The 12,333-nt window shown below is 40.0% G+C and overlaps 1 protein-coding gene across 3 annotated transcripts in view; it reads right to left on the reverse strand.

The window, feature by feature from the left end:
* RBMS1 (RNA binding motif single stranded interacting protein 1) overlaps positions 1 to 12,333 on the reverse strand; it is a 146,382-nt gene that overhangs the window by 109,132 nt on the left and 24,917 nt on the right. The gene's annotated exons all lie outside the window — the stretch shown is intronic.

Raw genomic sequence — 12,333 nt, forward strand, 5'->3', positions numbered from 1 at the left:
CCTTGCCCGCAGAACGCGGCACGGGAGGCGCAGCCCCGCACAGACACCGGTCTGCGCCTGCCGCTGGGAATGCCCCGCAGCCGAGATTTCGGGACAAACAGAAATCTTCTTTTCACAGGTGTAAATCCAAAGTGATTACTTTTTGGTCCAGTTACAAAATCTAATTTGGAATGAATCCTGGATTTCTCTGTCGCTAGCTGCTTGTAAAGCACAAGTATCAATGAGCTAGTAATTAAGTAATAATAGCCATAACAATCTTGCAAAATTCATATATACTAGGTAAAATTATAAACCTGCTAAATAATATGCAAACCAATTACTGTTTCCTTGAAATGAAAAACAGAACTACATGATATTCAGTAACATGCTATTATTAATGCTGCTTTTACTTTACAAACTCTAGGAATACTTTTCAGTAATTGTTCAAGAAAGCACCCGTACTTGTATAACAACTCTGTTAAACAAACAGACTGACACACAGAGATACGGACGCTTTGTTTGTAATGAAGATACGTTATTAAAGGGAAAATAAATCTGCTTCTGGGCTGGATCTCCAAACTGAAAGGGTCTTTCAGGTGATGGAAGTGAGTATTGTGCTGAGTCTCAGGCCCGATTACTTCCTGCAGGGATGGTTTTGTCATTGTGCCACCACCCCTCCCCTGTGACTTCTAAACAACCCAGGGTCACTGTGTCCTCTCTTTAATTAGTATCTCACTGCTGGAGGGAGGGGAGAATGTCAAGGAAAAAAAGAATGAGAAGACACTGTAAACAAAGGTCCTCAGGGGCATCTTAACAATTTGGACAAGGAATGGAAAAAATGCTCAGTTCTTCTGTCGGCAGTAAAAAGGAAAAAAACTGGTCGGGATGGACAGAATTTTAATTTTAGTTATATCAAGTTAAATAAAATAAAGAGAAATGCTAAGCAAGAAAAGCATTTTGCTCCCAAGAGGGCTTTGCTGTTCAACAGATGAGCATATAATCTACATTTTACAAAAAAGCCAACTAAAATGCAGTGGTACAACCATGAAGCAGCTGAAGCCTTAAGGTATACTCGGCTTCCCTAAGAGCCATTACCAAGCTTAAGTTGGGTGAAAACAATTATTTCTATTTGCAGTAAAAGAAAACTTCCAATGTGTATTCTGTATACAAAAGTATCTGAACTGCAAAGTATCTGTACTGCAACGACTAGTCTGTTGCATTACAATTTACACCTATATTTTCCATAGAAAAATACAGTTAATTAAAAAAAAATAAAGTAAAATGGCATATTAAGCAGTGACAAGAGAACCCCACCATTTCACACTAGATAATTAACTTGCCCTGAAATTTCTCTAGACTGATGAATCATAAAAATGGCATATATTACTAGAGACAAGGATCGTCCATATCAAATGGGAAATGTTCTGCACACGAACATATGGGTTAAAACATTTACCTTTTTAACTTTCCAGAATCCACAATATGACACATCAGAGAAATTTTGCAAATGTTTTGTCATAAGCCAAAAGGTCAGTACTCACACGAAATTTAACTTTTCTTAGAATTTACAGTATTTTACAATATTTTAAGTAACTTCTTTTCTGTTCTCTGCTGGTAAATTAGGAAGTGAAACTTGATTTTAGAGCAGAACTCCCACTGAAAGGAGGGTTTCTCTTTAAAGCTGACAGCAGGAGAAGTTAAATGGCAGTTTGTCAGTCACTTGGGTAGCTATTGTGGCACATGGTAGGTGGCCTTCTCCCTCCTGGTATTTCCTGCTCCAAGGTAGGCCCTAAGGTTACTCATGCCATGACTAAAGGGAAAGGGAAGAAAAACCACACGTTTCAGAAGAAAACCATACATGCGAGGAGTTGCAGAAGAAACACATGCTTGGAACATCTCAGTGGACACGAGAGCCCTAAATTCAGTCTGGAGCCTACACTCGCACCCTGTCCCGATGCCTGCTGTTTGAGCCATCGGGAATGGATCTCTCTCAATTTCTGTCATCGATGTGGTCACAGTTTCATGTAAAATACTGAAATGCTAATAAGGAAGAAAGGGAATAAACTATGTAACCTGTGGCTATAGCACTTATCCCAAATATAAGAATCTTCGGCCTTATATTCTGCTTCCAAGGTACTGAATGCAAAGATATAAGCAAAATATATTTGGTTGCTTAGGTACATACAGATTAGATACCAGCTAAGGCAGGACTTTACTGGAGTGCCCCAATGTCTGACTCAGTTGCTCAGCCCCTATGAGGATTCAAACATTCTGCTCCTCTATTTAAAATTTAAATACAACTAAGTAATTTGGGTTTGGTGTGTTGTTCTTTTTGGTCTCGTTTTGAAGTCCTGGATCATGAAGTCTGATGAATGATGGAGCTATGTCAACAATTCCAAAGTGGAGCTTCAGTACGTGGATGCTTTTGGTTTTGTTCTGTGTTTTGAAGGCAATGTACCCTCAGCAGCGTAGTCACCACAAGGTGGGTTTCAGCTTCACCAGCCTAAGTCTGGCTCCAAGCTGAGCATTATTCCGTGGTTTTAGCCTATACCGCAAGTGACACATACCAGTACTCCGACTAGCTTAGTTTCTACCTTTGGATCACAGTATAAACATATTCAAAAATCTCACATTTAAATATATTTTAAAAATACAGAATAACTCCCACCCCTTCTGTGTAACGCTGCAGTGTTCTTACAAAATCAGATGTAGCTTTTAAATACCTGTCTTTTTGAAATCAGACTTATGATTTTCATGACTGGACTTATGATGCCAGAGACCTAGGGCACCAGGTAAGAGTGCCATTCCTGATGCCCTAACTCCTTTCCTCTCCCACCTTGCACAAGCACTGCAGCAAATCCTTAAAAAAAAAAAAAAATCCAGCAAACTAATGCACTCTCTGGGTGAGGGGAAATAAAAAGCATATTTGAAACGTATGAATTTTAGCTTTAAAAACACTGCCATTGATTAAAGATTTCCATAGTGTACAATTTACAAGAAATTACCTCAGCAGGGTGAATGCATTCGGTTTCATAATCACAAAGTTCCCTAACTCCATGGTATTATATTCCAAGCAAGCTTGTATATTAAGTTTGATTTCACTTTTTTCAGGAAGTGATTTTACTCGAGATTGAATACAGCTGTTAGCAGAGCTCACTGTTTCGAAAATGTTTCTATGCAAACTGAAAAAAAAGAGACATTTCTGGAGGTGAGAATTTGCATCCGAATCCTGAAACACATATTACCTTGGAGAAGCCAAGCTCCACTTCCAGAAGATGTTACTGAAGAAATACAATCTTCAAATATTTAAATATTAAAGAATGAGAGATCTGTATGAGATGCTTGATGGCTTAAATAGATCCCTCAATCTTCTTCGACAATGCAAAGCTAGTGTAATTGCCGGTTTTACAGTAAGAAACATGATGGTAGATATACCACTTTTTGTTCTGTTCCAAGCATTAGTATTAAAAACTCACTTATTGAGGGGGGTGTAGCTTCATTTACTATTTCATCTTGATTCTGTTCTTTTAATACACACAGAAACGTATGCTGGCACAGAGAACAGGGCCTCTGCAGAGGAAACGCTGCCAGCTAAAAACACAGGATGTAATCGAGACCACAAGAGACACATACTCAGTTATAAATGTAACGATGCTGGAGGTATGGGGGAAAAAAAAAGTCTTATTTTTCATTGCCAGTTTTAATTGTTTCAGTGACATTTTCCCACTCTTATTTTGTGCCAGAATAATGAGAAGAAAAATAATCAAATCTAATTACTTTTGCAGCTAAGATAGCTGCAGGATTCAGCATTCGAGAGTCCAGGCATTCATTTCTCCTTGAAGTAACTCACTGTTTGTTTTATGCACATCTCGGATGACAAGCACATATTCTTTGTGCAATTTAAGCTTTAGCAAGACACTATCTGGTCAAATTAGCCCCAAAAGCATCATTAAAATTCCTATTAAAATCCTCTCAAAAAAAACCAAACCAAAACAAACAAACAAAAAACCAAACAAACTTTAAACAAAATAACGCTAAGCAAACTAAACTTTAAGACAAGTAGAAATACAATATAACAATCAAACTCCCCATCAGCGTTTGCATCCCAGACATGCCAGCTTTCTGTTAAGAGAACCGATAGACTAAAACACTGCAAAAGCGAAACAAACTACTTTCTTTTCTACGACAAAACGTTTCCCCTAAAGCAATCAAGAGTAAGCGAGATCCCTAAAACGCTCCCGGTTTTAGTAATAAACGGTATTCTATTCCACCCCGCTGGTGGGCGGGCGAGCGTGGGGCGATGGGTCCGGCCCGGCTCCACGCCACACACCGCGGGCCGCAGGACGCGCTTATCGCCCGTGCGCTGAGCTTCCTCCCGCGCCGCGGGGCGGCTGTGCGGGCAGCGGCGGGGCCCGGGGCGGGCCCTGCTCCGCGCCCCGGCTCTGAGGAGCGGAGCGGCCCCTCCGCCTGCCCGCGGGACTTGGCGGGAGACGCCCCGCAGCGCCAGGGAGGGCGCGTCCTGCTCCACCGGGCACAGCCCGGCCCGGCCGCGGCCGCCAGCGGGGTGGAAGCGGCCAGCCTTACAAACGCTCGCTGAAGAGAAGACAGCGGTAGATGCTAAGAAAGGAACCCTGCCAGGGCCTCTGCTCTTAAGCAAACGGGGCTACAACGGGTGCGTGGTACGCGCTCTGTAACTTTTCCCTTAACTTTAGGGAGAGGGGCGCCAGCAACAGACTGAGCAGACACGGGAGGATTTTCAAACGCTCAGTCCCCTGCAGCCCGTCAGCCATCTTGTTGCTCAGCCGTAAACCCTCCGAGGAGAGCAAGCCCTAAGAAAAGCTCATACGGTAAAATTACGCACTAGAGGGAGCCCATAAATCCCGGTGATAGGACAAATAAAAGTATATTCAATTAGGGAAATTGCATTTTAACTTATTCGGAAAGTTCGTAATATGATGTATTTAGAACACCACCTACCCACAACCCCCAATTCTGCAGAGAGCTGCCTCCGTATTGCCAACAGCCTCACTGACTCACTGCAATGTATAAAGCAAGCCTGAAGTTTTGAGGCTATCACTGTTATGCAGCATTTATATAAACTCACCAGTTCATAATGCACTTTAAAAATAGCATGGAAGTAAAACTCTTCCGAACATATTCTCTATATGCGTATGCTTAGTCTGAAAGACGGATACACGCGCACACACACAAGCAGAACGCAGATCACACACACCCATTCCTTCAACCCTTAGCAAGGCTCCCCTGGCAGACCTGTTGGAATAGGGGGTAAATTCTGGTTTTGCTAAAATCATCAGATACTTTACCTCTGAACACAGTGGGAGCAGATTTAGCTCTAGCTGCACCGAACTAGAGAGGTCTCTATGCACGTCTCCAAACCACAGGCTCTAGGGTCTGACACAATTCACAGGAATAAGGCAGCTCTTGGGCCAGGCCATCAGCTAAAAGAGCGGTTAGAGATGGGTACGGTCCTGGGATGTATTTGTCAGTTAATTTCTATCCATCCAAAATGCTCTCCAGCACCTTCACAAAGTGGGTTTTGTGCAGAAGAGATGCCTTTATCAAATGAACTAACAGCATAACCAGAAGCTTCTGCTTTTCCCATTCATTTCTCCTTATGAAATACAGCTGCTACAAGAAGGGAAGAGAAAACCACTTTGCACAAAAGCTTGAGACATACATTTGAGCAGTAAAACGGCACTATTTCTGACAACAGACTGAAGTCCATTCTTATAAAGTTTGACAATACATGGTTTTATTTCAGGATCCACTGAAATTCATATTATTACCCATCTGCTTAAAACTTCAGTAACAGATTGCTGATCTACTCGGAATATCATTTATCGTTTTCATCAAGTATCTGTTATCACACCATTACGGTTTACTACTTCTCAGGTTCTAACCTGTACACTCATTTTGAACTTACTTTCTTTCAATAAAAGGACTACAGTACAAATATCCAAGTATCCAAAGCCAATAGAAGATGGAGATTAAAACATACATAGTTTAAAGTTTGTCCCTTTGAGCCTGCTAGTAAAAAAGGACACTCATGGTAAAGAGGTCTAGTGATAAACATACCATGCCAGGGTGCAAAAGAGCTATATAGGTTCTATTCCACTTTTGCCACTGCGTGATTCCTCCACCCTGCATTCATTCCTCTGCAGTAAAACACATTGATAATCCTGGGATCGTATTTTAAAGCTACTTTGAACCTATCAATGGGAAAAGAGGCCTTAATACTATGATATTTGAGCTATGGTTGCTCTTTATCTGCTGTTAACTTTCTGTTCATATTCGAACATTTAAAAAAAAACCCTAGGCCTGTTACTGCATATACTTCTGGCAGCAGTAGTTTTTTTACCCTTGGAATTTAAATAAGATTTGATGTACTTTGACCTTTTATTTGATCCAATATTGGTTATTAATATTGACTTTAAAGCAGTTCTGCTTGTACATTTGTAGCATGACCCAAGCAGCATAATAGCTGATAGTTTTGTCTGTGTATCATATTACCTGTTTGAAATCTTGATGTTTATGCCAATCTTTTTTAAAGTAGTTGACTCATACGATATTTGGGAAATCCAATTCAAACTTTTTCTCAACCTAGTACTGCTTTAGATCTCTTCATAACATAGAAGAGTAGAATAGTTACAGTATTTAAAAAACATCAATTAAAGAAAATGACATCTAAATAAGAAATGTGCAATCAATAGTTGTCTGACAAGCACTGGTTTAGGCAGGGTCAAGAACGCCACTAGGTGGAATGATGTTTCAATTATTTTTTTGACCTCAGGTCTTGATATCTTTATCATTAAGGATTATCAACACTGTGCATAAAACAGGTATAAACAAAGTATAAAGTAGGTGAATAATATTATTTTGGCGATCATGGCAGAACGCACAGCACCCCTACTGATTACCGTCACTTAATCCGTACTGTAGTGTCTTAAAACCTCTGTACTCAACATAGGAGGCACAAAGTACATTCAGTTGGAACAGTGGAAAGTTCCTTGCACTGCAGAGTGGAGCTGAAAACGAGACAGCACTGTTCCCTTCGCACAGATCACTGCTCAAACTTTTATATGCTGATGAATTGGGATAATTTAGCTTATGACCTAAGAGGCAACAGAAGAATCTAAAATATTATAGAGATGATACATGACCAAATGAAAATGGTGGTGATCTGTTATCTTATGTTTAATTGCTGCTGGTTTTAACTGGGAGAAATAATGGGAGACTGTGAGAGTCATATAGGGAAAAGTGATGTTTTTCCATCTACCTTGCAGAAGTGATCTGGCATCATGAAACTGATAATGGCTATATGAAATACAGAAAATAGAAACATGGAAACATAAGGTAGTCATCAGACAGGAAGCTGTGCATTTGCAGCCTGCAAACATTCATAATGGGGAGTAGATGTGAGTTAAGCATCTGATTGGCAAATATATATATATATATTGCTGGATCAACCCAGAGTTTTAGTTTAGACAAGAGAACTCGACATTGTGTTGATGCGCCAGCTTTGCAACAGGAAACTGACCCCTGTCTAAAAGCAAATTAGGACTTTCTTTACCTGTAATAGGGAATTACACATTTGCAGTATCGTTCTTCCAAATGCAGAAGTCAGGATTTATCTATGTGAAGGTACAAAGGAGTTTTAACTAAAGGGACTATTTAGGAATTGTAGTGTTCTAGGAGGTGTCCCTGCTGCTCAGCTTCCTACTGTCTTGGGTACTCCTGGACCAGCCTTTTGTCTTGATTATTTGCAGCCAGCCTAAACTATCCATTACTGGAAAGCTGACGACAAGCAGGTAGTCTGGGGTGGGGGAGATCTGGGGTGTGCCTCAAGAATTCCCTGTGCTCTGGGTAGTCATTTATTCTGGTGTTAGAAGACTATTGAAGATTTAATTTAGATTTATTTGAAGACTCTGGATAACAGACACCTTATGCCCACTTTGTTTGCTATAAACACTTTCATGAGGGGCAACATAATAACAAATCACAGGCCCTGTCCATCTGGTTAGGAACACACAGGAAAACCACAATGATCAGCATGGAATAATAAGGACATTCCTTGTCTTCTTGTATACTTGGTTCAACCCTCTCAGGGAGGGGCTGTTCACCAACACAAAACATTGCTTTTTTAAACACGTTTAGTATCTCTGCTTTTTCTTTCAGAGGTATATCAATAGATACAACCAATGCTAGAGATAAAGCTCGTGACTCCACAATATCACTTTCTTCCAAATTTGTAGACAAGTTCACAGATAAAATAATGCTGACTCTCTAAGTCGATGTATAGATTCCTTGCTCACTTAGTCATAAAGAGCAAAAGTCAGGTCAGAGAGAAGGAGAATTATGGAAATAATTCAATACTGAATTGGAAATGGTGGCTGGATAGCAGAGGCAGATTGGATTTAAAATGTATCCTACAGTGGCTGCTACACCAGGCGGCATTAGGATGCATTTGCCTTTCTTTGTGAATAAAATGGTGCCTTCAGTTGCAGAATGCAGAACTTTCCTGAGACAAGTAAAGAACTTTGCCTCATGGAAACAAAAACAGTGACACAGATCCATATGAAAATAAGACATTTGCATTAGCTATAGATTCTTTTTCCATTTCCCCAGCCCCAGCCTGTGTGTTTGTCGTCACTGTGGAGCACCAAGCAGGGATCACTCTTGGGGAGGAAGAGACTGTTGCTGGAGTCAGGCACAAGGCATTTCCTGAATTCATTATTTTCAAGTACAAAGTTCTGCAAGCCTGTTGTCTGCTCTGTCAGACAGCAATTTGTTTCCTCAGTATTTGAAATGTCAGATCTCACCGTGCAACTATGAGTTGTGCTTTACAGAAGCTGTGCTTGTGTGCAGCACTCAAGTATATAAGTACATAAATGTTTTAGAAAAAAATAAAATATATTACAGTCACATACGAGAATATTGTAGTTCCATAACTACATGCTAATGAACAAGATGTGTTGTCATTTGATTACAAAACACCCATTAATTCTTACTCAGTTTTCACAGTGTATAAAATAACAATCTTTCCACAAAAGATGGACCGAAGAAGGAATGACAATTTTGGCTAACTATTTTCCAATCTAACTCATCAAGCATCTTTTTCTATTACACACAAACTTTTTATTTAACACTTTTCATTCTTGAAGCACTGCATAAATAATGAATCTTCTCAACACTATTAATATTTATTATTATTGTTTACTATTATTACTAAGCTCTTCATTTACAGATGGTGGAACATCTGTAACCATTCTAGGGGGCTCAAGAGTAAACAGAAGACAGCAAAACTTTAAAGACTTTTACCCATTTGTGCATCAGTTTTGAAAAGCCTGTTCACTAACTCAGTATCAAGTTGAATACTCAGTGTCTTACGCCTTCATCAAATCTTTTGCTCACCTATGCCATGTTCAACCTCACTAACAAAAGCTAGCAGGGAAATGTAATCCAGTCTTAAACTTCCCTGACTAAATAGGGGAAAAGTAACAGCTCACAAGTTACATGTAGTGGATCATGCCAGGGCACCAGTGGTACTAAAGCAGTCTATTATTCTCTGCCTCTTTATGGCCTTAAAACCTACCTGATGACCTTTTTTTGTTTTTTTTTCTACTGAACGTGATCCTACTTACTGCCTTTCAAACCTTAGGGACTGGTGGTAAGATATTCACAGAAAAAGTGTTCCGCGTTTGTCCTGGGCCCTCAGTTAGCACTGCATAATTTTCACTTTAAATCTCAAAAGGTCTGGGTTTTTTCCCAGTTAAAGACTTGCTTAAATTTGGATTAAGACATTAATCGCAAAGTTAAAACTTAAATTTGTCTTGAAGTTAAACATCAAATCCCTTCCTTCTCTACCCCAAAGCTGGTTTAGCAGCTCTGGGAATTACAAGATCCCATTTTCTACAAAAGGAGATACAACATGGGCAGTGGGAGAGCAAGCTTCCCCACACTGCCCAGTGGATTTGCTTCAGTCCTGCCTCTGGAGATTTGCCTTCAAAAAGGAACGAGTATGCAATTCTTCTTTTTTTTTAACTCTCTGCTGAGTGTCCAAGGAAGGGTGACAACTGAGACAGTGGCCTCTGTAACTATGGCAAACACAGGCTGAGACCAGCATCTCATTTCACATTACCAACAAACAGCCATTGAATGCTGACAACTTTCTTCATGTCCTACTACCTGCTGTGATTTCAAACAGTGGCATCAGATTGGACATCACATGTTTTAATGAAATAAGAACTTTTAAAATCACTTGTGGATGGAATAAAGACATGTCAACATCATTCGTGCCTTTATAAACTACATTCTCATTCTAAAATCTGAAACGTTATAAATGATGAAACAATTTACCAGGTGTAAAATAAATGAAAAATCTCGGAAACCATGCCACTTTTCTGAAGTTACTCCATTTTCAGATTTCAGCAACTCAAAAAAAAAAAAAAATTCTTCATATAGTTCTTGTTTAGTCAGATAAATATGAGTCTCCCAAACTATCCAGTCTTTTGATCCACTTTATAAGGCATAAAACCCACACAGATAAGATATGACTGCATTTGAAACTATTTAACAGAAGCTCTGCTCTAAGGCACAATAGGCTTCTTTGAGGTGGTGGGAATTTAGAAGGGGCTGGGAAAGCTCCTTGGGGGTGTGAAGAGCTCTGCCTGTGGCACCCGCTTCACCACGCACTGAGGGGACGCCGGTATCTCCGCAGCCATGCACCCAGTCATTGCTGCTGTGGTTTTTTGTTTGTTTTTAACTAACCGCAGATATGAAATACAGTGTACCATGTCTTATTTACATACATCAAAATACCTTTTTATAAGTACATCAGATAGGTGTTTGTAAATGTTTTCTCCCCAAATATAGCATGCTTTTTTTCATTCAGTTTTCACTTTGTGAGCTCATTTCACATCCTGTGGTACGAAGGTGATTTCACCAGTAAGAACATACTGACTGACCTGACTGTTTTTTATGCTGTACAACAGCAGTCATTAATCTTTACTCAAAAAAGGTAGCTCATTTTTGCCCCCATTTCCATACTTTACAATTAAATTAATTTCCTCATTTCATGTGTAACAATGTAAATAAATACACATTCTTTGTATATTTCAATTAATCTTTTATCATGACTGCTGGTCTACTTTATACCAAAGACTACGAAATCTAGTACTGAAATACCCTAATACTATAGCATAGGATTTTCTCTAGAAACTCTCTAATTCTAGTCCAGGTTTCACAGTTACTTTTTCCCTCCACTGTAGCACAAAAGCAATTTTTAATCTTAAACTTCTGTAATGCCTTTTTTACTTATGGATTCTGACTAGGCCATATTCTCCGTGGCAATAACATTTATGTGATAATTGAAGACTAAGTCACCAAAAAATAGAATCCGTTTCATAAGATATAAAGGTAAATAATAACCATGATTGCTCTTAGACTGTCAGGACAGGACATAGATCTGATGTCTCACTTTGCACATCATTGGTTGTCGTTTTCTTGAATAGTCAATGAGAATTCATTAGTGCAAAGTTTCTTATACATTTCTTTCGACAACAGTGCTAGCATAAACATTTTGCCCCTTATCCTGCTCGTTCCTGGTATTCATTTTTGCCGTTTATTTTTAACCTGGACCAGTTCCCAGATCTATTGCATTGTATGGCCCCACTAAGAGCTATGCAGGCATTGTTGATTGGGTAATGTGGGGAGAAGGAATGGCTGGAGACAAAGAGGGACGCTTAAAGTTGGTACTGCTACAAAAGAACACATCTGAAAACACAGCTTTAGTTTCATAATGCATCTTCTGTATTACAGGATCCTGATCTGAATTGAGCTGCAGACCTTGGAGCACAAATTACGAGCACTTCATGTTCGTCTCCCATTCATCTCCTTCAGACCCGTTACTTGCACCAGCTGCTTCTATTGATACCGTACAGCAACAACTTTCTTTGTTGACTATTGGAGAGCAGTGAATGTTCTTGCTACGAGTTAGGCTTTGGCAGATGAGCATTTGCAAGCTTTCCTCTAGCAGTCTGAGGTATTGCTGCCTCCAGGTGTCCTTTTTGCTCTTCTGCCAAAAATCCCCGAGTAGCAGAGTGTGCAGAAGGGAATGCTTGAGCCTCAGCCACTCCAAGTGCATACACAGTGAGGTATCTTAGCTCAGCAACCTTTTTCCCCACATCTCTCCACCTTCCTGCACCACTGGGATCACTTTCCAGGCACTCCACCTCCTGATTGTGAGAAGCATTCTGTTCCCATAGGACAGATGGAGGAGGAGACTGGAAGGTGAACTTTCATGTGCTTGTGAAGTACTCTTTCTGTTTCTGTTCT

The sequence above is a fragment of the Patagioenas fasciata genome, chromosome 7 (assembly GCF_037038585.1).
Source record: "Patagioenas fasciata isolate bPatFas1 chromosome 7, bPatFas1.hap1, whole genome shotgun sequence".
NCBI lineage: Eukaryota > Metazoa > Chordata > Aves > Columbiformes > Columbidae > Patagioenas > Patagioenas fasciata.